The 12,208-nt window shown below is 41.1% G+C and overlaps 1 protein-coding gene across 4 annotated transcripts in view; it reads left to right on the top strand.

Moving 5' to 3' along the window:
• The window catches only part of GABRA5 (gamma-aminobutyric acid type A receptor subunit alpha5), an 89,127-nt gene that overhangs the window by 39,558 nt on the left and 37,361 nt on the right, over window positions 1-12,208 (top strand). The window lies entirely within an intron of this gene.

A 12,208-nucleotide genomic window follows, 5' to 3' on the forward strand; every position in this document is an offset into this window, starting at 1 on the left:
GGATGCCTCCTCCTGCACAGCCTGCCGAGGTCTGAAATTCAGCCCAGAGTTCTCAAATAGTGGCTGGTTTTGTTATCCAGTTGGCTTCTTTCCTTGTCTACTGCACAGCACTGGCACTTCCTTTCCAACCCCCCAGCTACCGAGGGTCATCCATCACTCACATCCTGCCTGTACCCGCCACCCCACCTGACCTCTCGCCTGGAGGGCTGCCGTGGCCACACGGGGACCCCTTGCTCTCAATGCCTCTCTCCTGTTACTCGTTTCTGTACACAGAGGACAGCTTTAAAATGTTGTCCAAATTTCCCTTACGAGGGATGCATCACTCGTTAACTAATGCGCACGTTCCTGGTTTGAGGCAAACTTGTGTGCAGGTGCTTGGACCTTCTGCTCAGGTTGAATCCTAAGTCCCTCACTCATTGTGTGGCATGTCTCCTCCATACCTTTGTTTCTTCATTTGTAAAATGGATGTAAGATCAGTACCTGTGCGCTGTAACTGTTATAAATAGAAGTGAAAAGAAGCTTTCTACAGTCCATCCCAGGGAGGTGCCCCTTTAGCCAAGATCAGCAGGGCCGGTCAGGGCATCTGGGAAGCAGCAGCAGGCCTCCCTCAGGCCTCCATACCCAGGAAGGAGGGGCCCCTTCTTGTCTCCCTTTCATTGCACGTTTTTCCTCCCAGGTTGTCAGTTCACATTGTCCCCGCCCTTCAGGCGTTCCCTGGCCTTGAGTTGTTCTGCAACCCAGCACTCCTGACCTCTCCCCCACCCTGGATCACACAGGGCAGAAAGACTCTGGCATACACTTCCTTTTCATGGACTCCGAGGTGTCTCTGAGTATATGTTAACATGGCCCCGAGAGAACCAGAAATTTCTTGGAGCTTTGCAAAAGATCTCACAAAAGGCACATGAAATGAGACAGTATTTCTCATGAATTCATTAGTCTTCACCTCCTTTTAATGTCACTCTCCAGCGTACAACTCAACTAGTTCAGGGGGATGTCCTCCTTGTGTGCATTACTCTCTACACCGTCATTTGTCAGGTCAGAAGCATGGCGGGGGAGTTGCTTCAGGTAGGATGCTAATGGCCTGGATTTTGTTACCGGCTGAATTATGCCCCCAAATTTGTATGTCTAAGTCCAACTCCCAGTACCTCAGAATGTGACTGTATTTGGAGATAGGTCCTTTAGAGAAGTAATTCAGTTAAAAGGAGGCCCTTAGGGTGGGCCCCATTATGCCTGGGGTCCTTGTAAGAAGAGATCTGGACACGGGCAGAGCTGGAGGCAAGACCGTGTGAGGACACGGGAGAAGGCAGCTGACTCTGAGCCAAGGAGAGAGGCTCGGGAGACACCGACTCTGCCAGCACCCCGACCTCGGGCTTCTGGCCCCAGATCTGTCAGAAAATTCATTTCTGCTGTTTAAGCCACCCAGGCTATGGAACTTTGTTTTGGCAGGCGGAGTAACACAAATACCCTAAGAAAGAGTATAGTGCTGGGCAAGCAGCTCTAAGCGGCCACGGTGACTGTGTTGGCTCCGCATTCACAGTGCCTGTCTATTTCTCTACCAGCTTGACAGAAGTACAGTGGGTGCATTGATACAATTTTAAGTATCATAAATCATATGTCTTTTATGTCTCCTACTGGTAAGGAAAGTGGAACTTGGTTCCTCTTGTCACGTTCCCTGTTTATGCCCAATTCCTGTTCTACGAGCATCTGGTTCTTTGCTGCACGAACTTGCACAGTGCAGTCCCACTAACGCCACTTACAGGGCGCCCACTGCATCCTGGGAACATGGCCGACCCACAGAGGGGGTTGTGGTATGTGTTTTCTCATGCCGTTTTCTAGAGATGAAGCACCTTTTGTAAGTTGATGATCCTTGGGCACTGGTAGTCATTTTTTTGGAGGGGGCGTATCATTAATATAAAATCACATGAGCAATATTGTGGTTACTAGATTTCCCCCATTATCAAGTCCCCACCACATACCCCAGTACATTCACTGTCTGTCAGCATAGTAAGATGCTATAGTCGCTACTTGTCTTCTCTGGGGCACTGGTAGTCTTGATCGCGCTAATTTAAATGATACTGAGAAAAACCTGAAACCTCCTCTGATTTCACAGTACTGGCCTTCATTTTTACCTATATTGTTAAAATCTGGAACAAAAACTAAAAGTCAGAGCTCTCTCAGTCTCTGCAGATGAGCTCTGGTGTGTGCTGGGGTGCCCTTCAGTGCTTAGTCAGGTGACACAACTTTGCCAGAGCTTTCACTTCCTGCTGGTGCAGTACCTGTAGGTCAGCTGGAAATGAGACTTAGGGTCTTGGGTCTTTTCTGGGTATGCACCCATTCCTGGAAATGCACATGTCCTAGATTCTCTGCAATATGTGGGAGCTCATCATCCTTATTTACCTAAGGATGTCTTTCCCCTTACTGGGCTTTTCTGTCTGTCTGTTGCTTGCCCCAGATATGTATCTATTGTCCCTGTGACTGCAGTGAATACATTTATATTTAAATGTTTTCAAAAAAGGCTCCCTAGGAGGATACGTCAGCCCCAGAAACCTTTGAATTGGTTGCAACAAAGGCAAACCCTTGAAGCAATCCTGTATGGACCCACCGTACAGATCAAAACAAGCATCTAACATTCTGCTCCTGTTACCAGCCACCTGCACCAGGAATGTGGGCTGCCATTTAAAGGCCACTGCAGAGCTGGGTAGAGGGGCTGACAACAGAGTATGTTAAAATGCCACAGAACTTGCTTAGCAAAATTCAGATTTTTTTCCTTCATTAAGCATTCTCCTGGCTGTTGTAAGATTTTTTAGAATCTGGAGTTCTAAAAAACAGTTGATACTGACAGTTTTTGCCAGCTTATACATCGCTGTCATGGGTGTTCCCTGATCCACCACTTGTGCTGATGTCACCTTTACTTCTTCCCTAGCATTTTTAAAGCATCTACTGTGTATCAGGCATTGTACCGCATATTTATATTCAGAACTTAAGGATAAGCCTTACAATCCCCTTGAGAGACAGGTTTAGACTCAGGAATGTTGAGTAACAGCAAGTATGTGGAGCTGAAGCTGGATCGGTCTGGTTCCCCTGTCGCTTCCATTTGCTTTCTCCTGCACCATGGCATCGATTACCTCACACTTTATGGCTAAAGCTATGTTTGAATTTGATTTTGATAAGGGAACTTCTCTGCATATTTGTGATATTCCTTTTCTGCAGCGTGTTGTTGTGGTTCAGGCTTGTGTTTTTTTTCCTGCATTTGATCTATTAAGAAGGTTTATATTGGGGCATGTGGGTACACATTAAAAAATTAAACACAGTATTTTTATTCTCACGTCAAACATTACAATTCCTTCCTGAGAAACATGAGTATTAAGAAAAGGAACAACCTTGTAATGAAATAGATCAATAAAGTTCATGTGCCTTCTGATAAGAAATGCTAGCTTTACAAAATTAATACATATATGCTAGTTTTCCCAACATAAACAAGAATTGCTGACATCTTTTTTAATAGCTGAAAAGGAATCAGAATCCTAGTAAATAGTGAAAAGTTTAGAGAGAATTTTTATCCCAGTATAATTCTGATGGTTGACTTCATGTACATCCTTGTTATATAGTAGTGTACAAAATGAACCAATTAGTCTTAGACTGACTTATGATATATGTAACTCAAGCTTGAAGTATGTTGTAAAATTGGTTCCATTGTTAAAAAGAAGATATTCATTTTGTTATGGTTCTATTGTTAAAAAGAAGATATTCATTATGTTATGTCAATAACAGATTTTTTTTGAAAGCCCGGGACTCTGCAACTGTGTAAACTGAAACGTTAATCATTTTAGTATAGTCTTATCTGAACTTTCAGATAATGCCTAAGTTCTGCTTTTTACAAGGTATCCCTTCATTGAATTTATTGAAGCAGGTCATTGCACACTTTATTTTTCTAGTTCTCCATTGGTTATTCCCCATTCCTAAACCTCAGCAACCCCTGCTGGGCCTGGCATCTCTTCTTTATCACAGGCTAAACCCCCACTTTAGATGTGGGTAAAGCCAGGGCTAGTACTCAGATAAAGATCCCTTAGAGGTCAGCTAACCAAGATAACCACAATTTCCAGGTCCTGAAAGATACTAGGCCTGCAGTTCTGGTCTGGATCAAACACAGTTGTAGTAGATCTGCAATTACCACTGAAGAGACCAATGTGCACGTTACCTTTAGTGACAAGTAGGGGGATCGATGAGGCTGACAGTGACCTTTGGTTTCCAACAAACAGCATTCCCAATTTGACAATGTCTGGATTTTAAAATTTTTTATATAGTTGACTGAGCTTTAGAATATACTTTTCCTCAAAACATTACTATAAATTGTAGTTAGATTCCCAGGAAAATTGGCAGTGAGTGCCTAATTGACAGTGTGCGTGGTACATCATGCTAGTGATTATGAAAAGACAAAGTCATTCATGCACTCTTCTATTCCATGAACAAGTTTGTAGTCCTTTGTGAGTACAGGAAGAAAGCTTCAGTAAGGAAGGGTTTGACATTAGGCCAGGCTCACAGGGAAATTTCTAAAGGAGAAGCAGGGCTATCTGTATTCCTAACAATGGTAATTTGTATGTGTGTGTGTGTGTGTGTGTGTGTGTGTGTACTAAAAAAAAGGGCCAATTCTCTGTAAGTGAATACATAAATAAACCTATCTTCATTTGCCAGTCTAGAGGTGAGTCAAATATAGGAAAAATAGGCATATCATCATCAGAGCTGGGCTTTCTTTCAAAAATGCACTTACAGCACAAAAATATTCCTATGCATGGTGCCTAAGAATGTGACTCAACCATTGAGAAAGGAGAATTCTCCATCAGTATCACTACTGGAACATGGAAGGATCCCTTCAGAGCCCCATACAAGTGGGAATAAGCCAGAGGCAGCACAGTGAGGCCACAGTGCAATAAATATGTTCCCTACAGCAATGCCAGGTGAACAGCACCGGTTTTACTCCATCTGCAAACCCTGCAGCCTTTCAAATGGGCACAACAGTGGTAAGTAGGAAGTTATCTTCATTAAGCATTTGTTTGATCTTTATAAGGACTCATAGGACTAGAAAAGTATCACGACCAAATTAGGCCTTATTTCTTTCCCATAGCATCAATCATTAAATGCTATGTTAATATTAAGTTTCAGGAGTCCCCAAATAAATTTAACTTCAAGAGTTCCCAAAATAAACTCTCAGTCAAGCCACTGTAGTATCTTTACAGGGAGATTATGTTTCCACTGAATGAATCTTGCGAAAACATGGTGCACAGTGTAATAGCTGACCAAACCAGAATACTGCATGAGACATCTATTTCATTATCAAAATCTGAATTTTTACTGAAGTAGACACTTTGTGAACTACTTATAAATTGGATAATATTGCCAGTTTTCTTTACCTTTGTGAAAATGATTTCAAAATATGCATAAGGCTGTTATTCAGCACACTAACAAACAACTGACCATTTGATTAGTAATATTACTTTTTTTTTTTAAGGAAACCATTGTATTAGTTTCCTGTTGCTGCTGTAACAAATTACTACCGACTTGATGGCTTAAAACTACACAAATTTATTATCTCACTGCTCTGGAGAGCAGAAGTCTGATGAAACAGGTCTTACCAGGCTAAAATCAAGCTGTTGGCAGGATTGTGTCTCTTCCGGATTCTCTAGGAGAGATTCTGTTTCTTAGCTTTCTCCAGCTTTTGGGGTCTGACTCATTCCTTGGCTTATGGCCCTGAATCTGCCCTTCCCATCATCACTGCTTCCAACATCGCATCTCTGACTCTGACACTCCTGTCTCCTTCCCATATGTAGCCTTGTGATTACCATGGGTCCACCCAGATGATCCAGGTAATCTTTTCAGCCTAATCTTTTTAGCCTAATCTCATCTGAAAAGTTTCTTTTGCCTCATTAGTTAACACATAGATAGGAAGGTTTAGCATGTAAATAACTTTGAGGGGTCATTATTTTGCCTACCAAAACCTGTGTTCTAGTCCCCTTCAATTCAAGTCTGTCCCACATGCAAAATATATTAGCCCCATCCTAATATCTCCAAAAGTCTCAACTCATTACAGCATCAAATTTAAGTCTATAATCTCAACTTAATCTTATCAGCTCAAAAGCTCCAAATCTCATCAACTGAATTATTTAAATCAGCTATGCATGAGGATCTGGGTATGATCCACCCTGAGGCACAAGTCCTCTCCATTTGTGAATTTGTGGAACTCAGTGACAAGCCATCTGCTTCCCAAATACAATGGTGGAAGAGACATGTGAAATTGGTTATAGATGTTCCCATTTGAAAGGGGAGAAAACGGCAGGAAAAAAGGAAGCATTGTTCCTTCCCTCTGTCCCATTAAGTCAAAATTGTCAGGTTCTGCTGGTATAAAATTCGGAACAATCTTGTAGGTCTCCTATGTATGTCTCAATAATTCACACAACTAGACAAGAGGCTCCTCCATCAGTCTTTCACGGACAACCTAATGTCTGTCCTGGTTTTTGCTTCCATGACTGAGGGGACTCGAGTCACACACCTAACCTCCTCACATGTCATCTGTGTGGCTGAACACTCTGACCTTTTGACACTTTGGAGGAACTAGCAAAAGGTGTTCAGCTGCACCCTTGGCTTTCCCTTAAGAGCATGCTTTTCTGACAGTGAATTTCCTAATTATAGCATCTTTTGCAACCTGGGTAAATGGAGAATTTCCCAAAACATCAAGTGCTGGTCCCTTTTTTGATGGCAGTCCTTCCTCAATCTAGCTCTTTCTTCTTACATTTTATTATAAACAGGAAGAAAACAAGCTACAACTTCATCACTTTGCTTGGAAATCTCTTAGCATCTAAGTATCCAATGTCATTTATTCTGGCTGCTCTAACAAATTCACACAAACTTGATGGCTTAAAGCAACACTCATTTATTCTCTTACATTTTTGGAGGTCATGAGTCTGAAATCAGTGTCATTGGGGCAAAATCAAGGTATTGACAGGGCTGTCCTCTTTGTACAGGCTCTGTGGAGGAACCCTCTTACTCTCTCTTTCCTGTTGCCAGGTCTGCATGCCTTGCATTGTTTGACACAGGGCAACTTCCTACATCTTCAAAGGCAGCAGGATAGCATCTTCAAAGTTCTTTCAGTTTTCATCACATCAATCTTCATTCTCCTATGTGTGATCTCTGTTTGCCTCCCTCTTCTAAGGATCCTCATGAGTGCATTTAGTGCCCACTGGGACAATCTCCCCATCTCAAGACCCTTAACTTGATCATATCTGCAAAGACCCTTTTACCTGACAGGCAGAGTTTACAGCTTCCAGGCATTAGGACCTGATGACTTTGGGACCATTATTTAGCCTTCCACAATTGTTTACAAGTTCTGCTTTCCACATAATTGTAGATATAATTCAGCTAAGCTTTCTGTTGCTATATAACAAGGATCTCCTTTCCTCCAGTTTCTAATAACATATTCCTCATTTCCCTCTAAGCCCTCACCAGCAGAGCCTTTAATGTCCATATTTCTACCAATAGTATGTTTATGACTCTACAATGTATGTTTTCTCTACCGTCCTGCTCATTTCCTTGCAAGGACTCACTACAGAATCATTAACACCCTGTTAACATCCATTAACAGTCTGTTCAAGGCAGTCTAGGCTTTTTCTATTATGAATCTTAAAATTCTTCCAGCCTCTGCCCACTGCCCAATTCCAAAGTCATTTTCCCATCTTAGGGATTTGCTACAGTAACCCCCATGTCAAGTACCAAATTTTTAAAATTATTTTTTTACAGATGTTGTAACAAGTTATGGCAAATTTATTGGCTAAAACATAACCAGTTTACTGTCTGACAGTTCTGCAGGTCAGAAGTCCAAAAAAGGTATTACATGGCTAAAATCAGTCTGTGGGCAGGATTGCATTCCTTCATTCCTTCTGGATTCTCTCCGGGAGAAACCATTCCTTGCGTCTTCCAGCTTCCAGAGGCCACCGTCACCCCTGGGTTTAAGGCCACATTATTCTGACCTCTGCCTCTGACATCACATCGCCTTCTCTGACTGATATTCCTGCTTCCCTCTCAGGACTGTGATTAAACGGGGCCCACTGGGATAATCCAGGATAGCCTCCTCTATCTCAGGAACCTTAACTTAGTCATGTCTGCAAAGCCCTTGTGCTACTTCAGATAACATATTCAGGTTTGGGGGCTTGGGGAATTAGGACCTGGACATCTTTGCAAGAACATTTTTCTTCCTAACACCACCACACCTGCACTGTTTTTGCAGTGTTTCCATGTAAATCCAGGAGGCTCAGATCTGAAGAGAATATTGGGTAGAAATATTGAGACCAACCTTCCTTTCACACTTATCAACTATTTTTTTCAAAGAATAAAATCAACTGTTATTACCTCTCTTTTTCAAATGGAAAGACTGGACCAGAGAGGTTAGAAAATTCACACGGTTAGTTAATGGCAAAGTTGCTCTAGTATTTGGCTGTTTTAACCATCTTAAAGTGCTCTCTATGGTGAGTTGCCCCTGGTCAAGCAGAGAGCTGCCTGGTGAGTTTAGGATCCCAAGCCCTCAAGTTGAATGATATAAACCCAAATTGAAGCAAATAGTTCAATTCACAAAATGCCCTTTTCCTGAATCTAAAATTGAGATGTTAAAAAATGGGACATTATCTTCCAATAAGTTAATGCTTGAATGTTTTAATAGAAATTAGAAATAAAACAGATACTCTGCCTTGGGAAAAAAAATGGTGCATTCTTGGATCTGTCAGTAAATCAGTGTAGTTTTTTCATAGGCACATTCCTTAAACTTTTGGACTTCATTTTCTTTGTCTGAAAAGAGAGAGTTTCTAAAAGGTGACCTCCTTTGAACTAGGAAAACCCACCATTCCGCAAAGTGCTATGATCCCAATTCTGTGTGAAGAAGGTTGGTTCCACATCAAGGCTTTCTACATTTCAGAGGCTCCATGAATGGAAGCTTCCCTCTTATCTTAAGAGGTTTTTTTTTAGTATTATAAAAAGCATAGGCCACTTTTGACGTGTTCTCTTACTTAGGCTGAAACATATGCTATGGGGGGTCTTTTTGAATAATACATTCATTCCTTAGAAGAGAGACATTATCATTAGATGAAGTATGTTTCTTCAGTGCTTGGAATTCCAATTCTAAGGAGATCTATTAAAATGGGGAGAAATCTGTGAGGCTCTCATGATAGCATTTGTAGGTCTGGTAATTGTGGAATTACTTTATTTTGTGTTTTTTACTGGAATTATGTTTTCTTTAAAAGATTCTTTTGAGATCCAGCTAAATTCTGTCCTCCTGTCTCTGTGCACCCTCCCTAAATGTCCCCGTCCCCACTATATGATGAAAGAAGACTCCTTGGTGTACATTCTTCGGCATCTTTAAATGTCAGTAAAGTGGTTTTCAAAAGGTAACTAGTCCTCAGGGTCAAACAGACAGAATAGAGCAGGACATGAGATACTTTCTTTAATAAGAGCTGAGACCATCAGACAGAAAGAAAGGCTTCTCATCCTTATAAATACATGGTGTTGGCCAAGAAAGGAGGAAGACATGGGGAAAAGGAGAAAAAGACAGGAGTGGGCCGTGTGCCCAGCGTGGGAGATCCGGTTTCCATGAGTGGGTCTCTGACAAGTAGGGGCAAACAACAGAAATGCCAGGGGACAGAGCCTCCATTGGCCATGGGGCTTAAAACAAAGTACCAGCACAGAGTGAGGGGGAGGAGGGGCTGACCACCTTGTCAGGAGCTCAGCCAGTAGCTCTGGCTTCAAGACAGCCTCCAGAGCAGGTAAACAGGGAAGTGCTTCCTGGGGCAGCAGCCCAGTGACGTGAGCACCAGACACAGCAGTGTGCAGGGAGAAGAGCCCCCATGGAGGATCATCTCCATAGCACCCCAATGTTGGGTTGGAGCCGATAACGCTGTTGAAAGCTGGTGTGCTGGCTGACATGTGCAGTGCTTGTGGCTGAGCTAAGACAGCTAGGATCACCAAAGGCCCCTGCACCCCACCTTTTGCTGCTACCATAGATGGAGCCAGTGTTTTCCTTACATTTACCTCCCTAAACAGAGGCATGACCAGCACCGAGACTGATGCTTCCAACTGGACATGTTCTCCTCTAAGCTTCTATAGCACTCCTTTTTTATATGCTTATGTTCATAGTTATTGCTTTGGACCTGGCATTATAGCTTTATATACATTTCCTATTCCCCTACTAAAAATTCCTTTCTTCAGGAAATTCTAGACTTTCTGAGTTTGATGTGATTTTATTCTCTGGAACATATTTGACTTATTTAAGTTCTCTATCCCACTATTTCTTTACTTAAAAAAAGTCTTAAGTTTACTAACAGCCAGATAACATATTATTTTCCTTTGTGTTAGCTAAATGCCGTCCTCATGGGCTGTGTTTTTTAAACCTAATTTTCTTATTTCTAATAAGTAAATATTCATTTACCTTACCCATTTCATAATCTCTAATAATAGTCCTTTTACATAAATTATGGAGATCTATCTACACATCCCACATACATATACATAATACACATATATTATATATATATATACACACACACAAACATATACATACATACATAATATGCAGACATCTACATACTAGAACTAAATATTTCACCTTTCAGTGTAATAGTTATGTAGATTTTAATGTGGAAAATATCCCACTCTAATGTTAGGTATATATACAAGGCTGAATTTTATATACTAAGAACAAAAAGAAAATACAGGTACATGTAGGAAAATATCTTGACAAAATGTACCAAGTGAAATTATAAGTGAAATGAAATGTATTTGTGGTTTTCTCTTTTACAGTTTTCTGTATTTCCTAATATCCTTCTGTGAACATTTGTGGCATGTCATTTTAAATGTCATTGCCCTGCATGAGTGTGAGACTTCTGTGGTGTTCCCGTCTATGTGCTCTCACACTCTTTGAAAATCACTCCATCCTTGGGGAGAGGTCCCTCAAAGCAACAGGGCACAGGATTTCTTCCTTTGATGGGCACAGATCTTCCTGGCACTGATATATATTTTAGTTTCATTTAGAGAATATACACATCAGCTACTCCCATCTGCAATCATCAGGTGTGAATTATGTGCCAAATTTAACAGCAAAAGGTTAATCTATTTTAACAGAGGGAAATAGTAAAGGCAAAAATGAATGATTCTACATTTTGATCCTCACTGTGGCACATAAGCAAGATCCAGATTCAGTATTAACAGGAAAGGAACATAAGAGCTAATATCATGTTGAATTATTATTTGTCTAAAAGTAGAATGATAACATCTGCTTAGGTGAATGTTTTATATTTTGATTTCATTTTATGCATTTTCATTTTCTTTTAAATAATAGAATAAGAAACTAATAAACTGAAGATTAACTCATTAATGAAATTTAGATTCACTACCTAATTAGTAACTCCTGGAGAGAAATAAAAGCACCACAGTGTGGCGACTTTGGAAATGCACAGAAGCCATTATCACTTGACGTGTGGTGGGTGTGCCTGTCGGGAGCCACTGCAGTGAGAGGGGCCAGACGCCTGGGCTCAGATCACAGCTTCAGGACTCAGGAGCTCTGCTTTACTGTCCTGATCCTTTAATATCCAGGCATCACTTTCCTACCTTGTAAACTGGGATGTTAGTAGCAACAAATCTCACTGTGCTTTTCTGAGTAGATGTGGTAATGCAGGTAAAGGGCACTATGACAGTGCCTGGCATAGACATGGCAGCTATTATGACCATTGCTGTTGTAGTCATTGGTGGCAGTGGTAGTGGATGGTGGTATTATTTGGAAGACTAGGTTTGGATTAAAAACAATAATTAAGTTGTACCAGAAGATTTCTATTGTAATAGACTTCATCTATTCTGCTTTCATGACATCAGGCCAGTACACAACAACTATAGCCAGCTTCAGGTGAAAATTTGGTTTGGGCATTTATTCCACATTTATATTTTTTGAGCTTATAGACTGTTTTAGAAAATACATATATCTTCAGCTTTGTCAGGGCAAGGTTTTAGATTACTCTGGCTAAAGGATGGGAAACAAAGAATATGTTATTTTTAAGGGCATCTCGAATTGCTTTACAAATGGTAATGTATGTATGGACACACACAGCAAGCCACAGAACTCCTGAGTAGATTTGATTTAAGCCTTATTCTAAATGATATTCATCCTCAGTGCAAACCTATA

Source organism: Manis javanica, chromosome 18 (assembly GCF_040802235.1).
Source record: "Manis javanica isolate MJ-LG chromosome 18, MJ_LKY, whole genome shotgun sequence".
NCBI classification, from domain to species: Eukaryota; Metazoa; Chordata; class Mammalia; order Pholidota; family Manidae; genus Manis; species Manis javanica.